This window comes from Falco rusticolus, chromosome 10, assembly GCF_015220075.1.
Source record: "Falco rusticolus isolate bFalRus1 chromosome 10, bFalRus1.pri, whole genome shotgun sequence".
Taxonomy (NCBI): Eukaryota; Metazoa; Chordata; class Aves; order Falconiformes; family Falconidae; genus Falco; species Falco rusticolus.
The window spans coordinates 21656534-21664531 of NC_051196.1; the positions used below are offsets into that span (position 1 = coordinate 21656534).

A 7998-nucleotide genomic window follows, 5' to 3' on the forward strand; every position below is an offset into this window, starting at 1 on the left:
GATGCAGACAGCAATAACAGCTTGTAGGGTTCAGCAGTTCACAGAAAATATTAGACCAAAATCTATGACTCATAAACACAGCACAGACCCATTGAGCACAGCCTTGTGTAGAGATTTGCCTGACGTGAAGTCAGGACTCTGCTGGACCATATTTCTGCATTCAGCACAGGTAACTATTTTAGTATAGTTTCCTCCTGAAGATACTCTAATTCACCTTAACGCCCAGGAAGATCCAGTCCTTAGCATCCACAGGCACGGGCAACTGCACTCACCTTTACAGTGTTCTGCTCAGGATTTGCCCAGCATCCCTCCTTTCTGATCTACGGCAGAGCATAAATGCACCCACCCTCAGAACTGGCAATTAGGGCAACTGTGTCAGGATTTTGTTCACATTTCTGTTGTAAAATCACCTGGAAGGGAGACCACAGAGTGACTCATGCATTGCCTGCTCTGCTTCCCCTGTGACCCGTGGGCAGGCTGCAGAGCAGGACCAACACTTCCAACCTTTTGTACAGCTGCTGCTTCACCCCTTGGATCTTTCTGCCAGTTTTGCTCATTTTGTTTTTGCTAAAACTTAAGTTTTAGCAGCAGCTCTCTAGATCTTGAGAGAATCGACACGCATCTTGACATTTTCACCTTCTGCTGGTGGGGTTGTTCGCAAATGTCAGAGGCATCATCGCATACCCAAAGCTCCTAGCTTAAAAATCATACCCCTCAGAACATTACAGTCCTGCTTTTATCTGAAGTACATTCAATATGTTTGAAATCTGTGACAGCACTTTCTGAGGGACATTATTTCTTCTCAAGATTAAGCATAAGAGAATGTCATTTAAAGACAGATTCTGCAGCAACTTTACTGAGAGATAAAATAGCCAAAATTGGAAAGCTATGCTGCTGACCAAGGCAAGGCAGAGAGAGAAGCAAGAATGCGAGGAGATGATGCTTCCTCATTCCTAAAAGAATCTGTTGCTTGGGAGCAGGGTTCACAGAGAAGAAGCAACACTGCTTACATGGGGCAAGCAGTTTGGATCAAGCCTGACTTTGCTCCAGCTCTTACCTAAAGCACAGATCCACACTTGCTGATGTCCTTTTGCTTGAGCAGTCTCTTGTCCTTTGGGCTGTTTTGGGAGAAGCGAAGCGGATGCCAAGTCTCTGCAAAAGCAAAAACAGGAAACCAAAGTCTCTTTAGCACCTTGAGGCATCGCTGAAGACCAGCTAGATGAGCCCACCCAGCACATTACCCTCTCATCAGCCTCACTTATAGGTCGCACAAAAACTTTCTGTTTCTTTTGCATACTTCTCATGGATTCCTCTTGATTCTCAGTAAATATCTGACCACTGGAAATGAGTCATGTTTCATCATGAAAGCCTCTATTATGTTCTCTACTATCTTTCTTTCATCGTGCTGCATCTAATACCATTCATTGGCTCCAAGAGCACTAAGAGCAAAACTACTTACTACAAGAAGTGCTTGGAAAAGCTGAATCACTTGCTGTAGCCGTCCTGTCAGGCGTGGCCCTGAAGTTTCCTCAAGAGTCAACTCATAACAGCCCCGAGAATAGGCCAGAGCCATCAGCTCAGCACAGGATAAGCTCCATGTCCAAACGATATTCATTAGAATACCAAAAAGGTGAAATCCCCCCCCTGCTTTTCCCAAAGCAGCTGATTTTGAGGAACTTCAGGTAAAGAGCATGATGCATTTGCAAAGCGTACAAGAATCCTGCTCAGGTGCCATCTGGAAGCTGGAAGAGATTCTGAGCACCAACACATAAATCAGAGCACCGAGCGAGTCATGATCAGAGTTTTAATCTAAATTTGTTCTGTTGATGTAGCAGAAGATTTGTTCCACATCAAGCTGTTTACGTTATGATGTGCAAGTGAGTAGATTTAGCTCATCTTTCTGTCTGCTAGAAGCCAAGATATTTCTTAGAAACACGGTCCATTTAATTCCACTTGGTTTTTTACTGCTGAGGTGCTATTAATATGTTTTTAATACTGCTTTTAATAATAAACATTTAATAATAACTTGTTGGTACCACTTTTATTTGGATAACTTCTCCATCGCTCTTCAACTAGCTTCTAGTGGGCGCTTCTCCAAAACTATAATACCTCTACAAACATTCACCACAGTCCCAGCCCAGGAAAAGCTAAAGACAAACAGCACTGCAGAACAGTGATAAAGCATAATGTAACAAACCCCACATGTTAATTAGCACCAACAAGAAACAAATTTTACTTTTAAAAAAATTTGTTAAGTAAGCATAAGTGTAACTTGATGAGCTGGGCAACATATAATTTGAGTGCCAGCATGAACCAAACAAAGCATCCATCAGAAGAACTGGTAACGTCATAGTCCAGAGGGAGCAGCTACCTCTGCCCACCCTGGGCTCGGGTATGTGCATGCCATCAGAAATGGGATGATGGCACTACAGACCTGACTGCGTCAGACGAGCTCACGTTTCCAACACTGAAAGACACACGTCTTGCAGTTTCATCCAGTGGTGCAGAAGGATGCCTTTGCATCCCTGATGGATTTTGTGGCTAGGGCTCATGCCAGCTGTCCCCAGAGGAGAGAGATCATCCAGATCTCATCAGTTATGCACAAACTCTTCATAACGTATAACTTCAGAACTATTCATTATATAAATTTATAAATGAGAATGAAGACCAAACTCATTACTAGCTCTTGATGGAGACAGGACATGATAGCTATCATCAGACAAATGTAATGGCACGATAACTGGATTAGAAGATCCATAAATATAGCTTGTTGGAATTGGAGACTCAGTAACAATTTGAAAGGAGAAAGGAAACAATGCCTTAAGGACATCTGCAGTGCTGGGTTAGTAGTAAGAGTGCCATTAAAGCCGAGCATATACCGGAATGCTGTCATGCAGAATCTGTCTAAATCATTACCTCCTTGCAGGTGCATTGAGGAGGATTTCTCAGCCCCTCTTCCACCGAGAACGTGGTGCATATGAACAAGTTGGTTACTTTCCTATAACAGGCATCAACAACAGGACAATGGTCCGTCGATACATTCCTGCCAGGAATCGTTTACAGACAAAAGTGATCCATTACCTGCAACACAGTAAAACCACATTAACATGCAACAAACATTGCCAGACCAAAAAGAGAGGGAATCAGAAGGCAGAAAAATTCTAATTGCACAAATGCTACTTAATTATTTTTAAGATTACAACAGAACCCTGACAGAATATAGGCTTTACGTAGCAGCCTTTGCAGAAATTTCTACCAAATTTATCACAATTCTGCCCTACTACTAGAACAGTACTGCCATTAATGCTGGCCAGCATCAACTGGATGATTAAGACACAAATCTCAATATTACTAATAAAACAGAGAGTGACAGAAATAATAGCCATTATAAGCATGTATGATTTCAGCTACAGAATGAAGAAAAAAAAAAAGAACTTTTATGGTGTCTTGCCAATAAATTTATCTCTGGGGAACCATCAAAACAGTGGATGCCTTTCTCTAAAGCAATCACTGATGGCCTATGAGCAGAGAAAATATACAGCTCTGCCGGCAAATGACAGCAGGTCGTTTGGAACACGTTGCAGATTCTCAGCAAAGGCCATGTAGGACAGGTCTATGTGTCTGTCTGAAAGAGTCTACATGAAGGAGAGGAATTCCAGGGTAAGGAAGGAGCACACAAAAGGGGAAAAGTTACAGAAAAATAGGTAATACTAAAGAGGAGAGATTGGATAAAAAGAAGGCAAGGCAGAGAAAGGAACAAAGGAGAGACGTTTTTATAGAACTATCCAAACTTTCAACCTTTGTAGTCATCACAGACAGAAATTCTTGACCTAAACAGATTTAGGAAAAAGCCTCCATCCAGACAGTGAAGCTCAATTGATTAGATCCATATCCAGGTACAAAATGATTACAGAAGAGCAGGGGCCATTGCCAGCCTTCATTTCACGCAAAGCCAACACTACATGCAAGTGCTACGTGAAATCTGTTCCCAAAAGGAAAACCAGAGAAACACAGCACACAGCTGTCTCTTCCCTCCCTTTCTGAGGAATAAGAGAGGAAATCTCTTGCACTAGGCTGGCAGTAGGATATTGGAAGCTGTTAAAGACTGCAAAGAGAAGGAAAGACAAAGATGCATGGTACCAAGGACCCATGCAGAAAAGGCAGCAGAGAAACAAAATGTGCAAAGAACAGCTCAGGAGAGGGATCCAGCAAGTGCTCCTCGTGCAAGCAGGAGCAACTAGGACACAGAAGTGCAACCACTCTTCATACAATCCCTTGGATAGCACAACAGCCAGGACTGGTCACTGGCAAGTAATATAGTCAGTGATTTACAACCTAAAATCAGAGGGTCCTAATAGAAAAATAACAACCTGTCAGTGTAAGTGATGGTGCTTGCAGAGCCCTGCCAGCCCCTCGGAGCAGCCACTTACAGTGTCAAGGAAAAGGAATGACCAGGCTGGGCAATGGGCTCTTCTGCCAGGAGCGGGGGGCACAGGGGGTCCGGCTTTGCTTTTGGGGATGGTTGGTTTCTCTGGCTTACAAGCTCTGGACGTGCCCCTGAGCAGGAGGCTCAGACACCCAGCAGGCGCCTCCCAAACCCGTAGCACCCGGCACCCTAATGCAAGAAACACAGTTATGCTGAAAACTAGAACCCTGGCAAAAAAGGAGGTGAACGCTGAGGGAGGAAGCGTGGGGCCAACTGATTAAAAAACAAGGTCAAATTTTGGCTTTAAAGCAGGAAGCTCACACCTATGTCATGTACCAAGACGCCTGGAAATTAGCATCTCCTTGCACTAGAGAAAACTGCTTTGCAAACAGAAGAGGCATTTCTGAAAGGAACCTCTTTTGGACTGGCCTTCTCCATCCCTTGCCACGACGTACACGAGGGGTAGCTATGGGGAACAGTCCTGGCCCTGCAGCATAGTCCCAGGTTTGTTCAGTTGCTAAAAAGATAAAACCAAGCACCATGGTTTGAAAGGATGCAGGTGTACAGATAACAGCAGCAACGGGCCCCCAATAAAACAATTTAAACAACCAACAGCACACCTCAAATGCCAAATTCTGAATAATTGGGAAGCAGTCAAGATTTTGTAAACCTCTCACTGGCTGAAATTCCTTCACATACAAAACTCAAAACAAAAAAATTCCGCAGAGATGACCTGGGTTAATCCCACTCTATGAATCCTTCCCTGAAAACCGTACACAAAGAGCCGGGCTGTTTACAGCACGAACGACAGCCCAACAGTACCACCCCGTGGAAATCCTCCTCTGCTACAGCCAGAAGCAGAGGAAAAAAAAGAAATCATTAAATTTATTCAGCATATTAGAAGCAGGCGGGTTGAAACGGCGCCGAGCGAGCAGAGCTGCCGGCCGCACAGCGGGTGCGAGACCCGTGGGTTTGCCAAGGGCTGGGCCAGGCCGGGCGAAGAGCCGCCAGCCCACCTGCAGAACTGCCACATGGCCACGGCCTCTCCTTCGAAGTTCATCTGCCCGGGTGCAGGAGGAGATGCGCCAGAAAGATTATTTTCTTTCTTACAGATTGATAAATTACGACAGCCACAGAAGACTCAACAGTGCCCTATCCACCAGCACCCCAAACAGAGATGTTTAGGCATCCAGGTGCCAGCAATTGAGATTTTAGACTCTTGGAAGCAATAATTTCACATTCACATCTTTTGTTATTGCAGAACTGTTTGGACAGGCGAAACTGCAGTGGCAGAGACCCACAATTTCCATCCTGACACTCTTCAGCTTACACTGCTGAGGAGCAGAGCATCACCCAGACAGGTAAACCAGAGAGGAAACGGTGATTAACGAGGCTGAAGAAACACTACAAACAATACAGCTGTAGATAGGGAAAAAAAAATTGTCAGATGTCTCCCAACTTTATAGCAGACCAGATACAGAAACATGTTTGGATAATTGCCAGCACGCTAAATGGCGACTACGGGGCTTTCTGTTGTACCCCATTAGCTTTCAGGAGATGGTGGATTGCTGCCAGACTAAATGCATTATGAAAGCAGAGAAGGGGGATGGGAGAATGCAGAGCCATGAGAGGGGGAAAAAGTGAGAAACAGGAATGAAAGAGGAATGAGATGCATGTAAAAGAGAGACACAATCAAGGGGTGTGAACAAAAAAAGAAGAAAGAGATGGGAAGAAAAGGCACAGGGGAATTCAAATGCTGAGAAAGTTGAGTCATGTTTGCAAGAAAAGGCAGAGAAATATGACTGAAAGGTAAACTGGAGAGGTGAGGGAGGTGACTGACCAGGAAGACAGGTGATTTGTACAGGTGAGCAAGGAGACCTCAAGCATCCCTGTCAAACTACCCCTTCTTTTGCTGGGCTCCATCCTGCTCCACTCATCTAGGAAAGCAGAGCCCAAACACACCCACCCAGTACAACCCCCCTTCTCCCTGAACGGAAATCCAGCCTCCTCCACTACCTTACCCCTCCAGCAGCTTGCCCAGCCCCCACAGGCAGGCTGACCCTCAGCAGCAGCAGGGTACCACCAGCCGCTGCGCCTCTGCCACAGCCCGCTGCCCGGCTCACTGGGCTCCAGGCTCACATCATCCCCCCACACCTCGGCTGCCAGCTCTGCCAAAGGCAATACCTCTCTGCTGGCAGAAGACCACGAGTTTTGCCTGGGCTGCAAAGCCCTGAAGCCAATTCACTTCACTCAGGTTCCTACGAGGAAGGAGAATGCCTGCAGATGCCCTTCCAGCCCAAGGGGATGCTTCCAAAGGCAACACTTCCTACAGTTTTCCTACAGAAACTGATTCTGTCACACCCAATCACTCTCCTGCTCTGCAGCAGCCGTCTGCACACGGCCTAAAACAACTTCCAAAAGACTTGCTTATTTACAGGTTAAAAAAAAAACCCAACACATAAATCATTTTTAAAAATAAGTGACCCACTTCCACATTTTCTCCACAACTCCTGTTTTGCAGCACCCAAAAGTTCGGTACCAGCATGTCCTTGGAAGGAAGAGAATGTTAAAATACCAGCAGCGTTGCCCGAAACCATTGTGCAACGGATAAATTACAGAACAGAGGCCGAGACCTGTCTTACCAGAGTTTGCCTGTGTTATTTTACATGGAAGCAAAGCATCGCAGCTCTCTTATCAGTGGCTGAGCAGGAGGCAACAAGCTTGAGCTCAGGAATGAACTTTATCTGGTGGCACTGGTTCCCAAGGAGTGCCTGCAAAAGAGGGATGATTTCACTTAATGGCGTCGTGGTTTAAGCCTCTCCGTGTTTTCCTGCAAAGACTTGGCTTTTAGGAGAGGAGACAGGATGGGGGGTCCACTCAGTCTAGTCTGCTCCCTCTGCTTCTTCAGAAAGTGTCCAGTGGGGCACAGATGGTAAGTGAGAGTCTGAGGTGAAGCAGAAAACAGGACGAGTGGAGGGGACTGGGCAGAGAAAAGAGAAACACGACAGAAAGCTGATGGAGAACAGAGGAGATAGAACATTTCTGTGCATAATAGTGGTTCAAGATGAAGAGAAGACCAAGCGTGCATCATTTGCACTGAATAAAGGCCAGGAGAGCGTCTTCACTGCAACAAGAGCAGCAGCATTGCCCCAGAGGGGTTGCTCCCATAAGGCAGTAAGCAAAGGTTACGTGCAGATGCATCAGCCATCTGGGGTGGTGTGAGCGCTGTGTGGAGCCGGATGCTGGGGCGGGGGGGGCGGGGCGCAGCAGACCTGCTCACAAGGTACACTCACCATCCCCTGGTGACATGGAAGGTGCAGGAGCATCAGCAGCCAAGGATTTGTACCAAGCCAAGGAAGGGGGAAGAAAGGAGAGGAGCAGGAGTGCCACTGACCTACTGCTCACAACATTTATATAATGCCAGTAGCTTATGAGCAATAAAAATACCCAAGAACAGTTTAATACACAAGATTCACTGCCCATTTGAGATATAAGATATAGAGCCACAACAAGTTTGCTGCACTGCCTTGCAAGAAAAGGCTCTGAGGTCTTGTCTGTACAGAGTTCTCCCA

General features: G+C 45.8%; 1 long non-coding RNA gene across 1 annotated transcript; it reads right to left on the minus strand.

Moving 5' to 3' along the window:
- Positions 1–1065: 1065 nt before the first annotated feature.
- Positions 1066–7577, minus strand: LOC119155081. Its single transcript, XR_005106602.1, has 3 exons — positions 7069–7577; positions 2917–3081; positions 1066–1152 (listed from the first exon to the last, which is right to left on the minus strand). It is a non-coding gene; the product is annotated as an uncharacterized LOC119155081 (long non-coding RNA).
- Between the last annotated feature and the right edge of the window lie 421 nt (positions 7578–7998).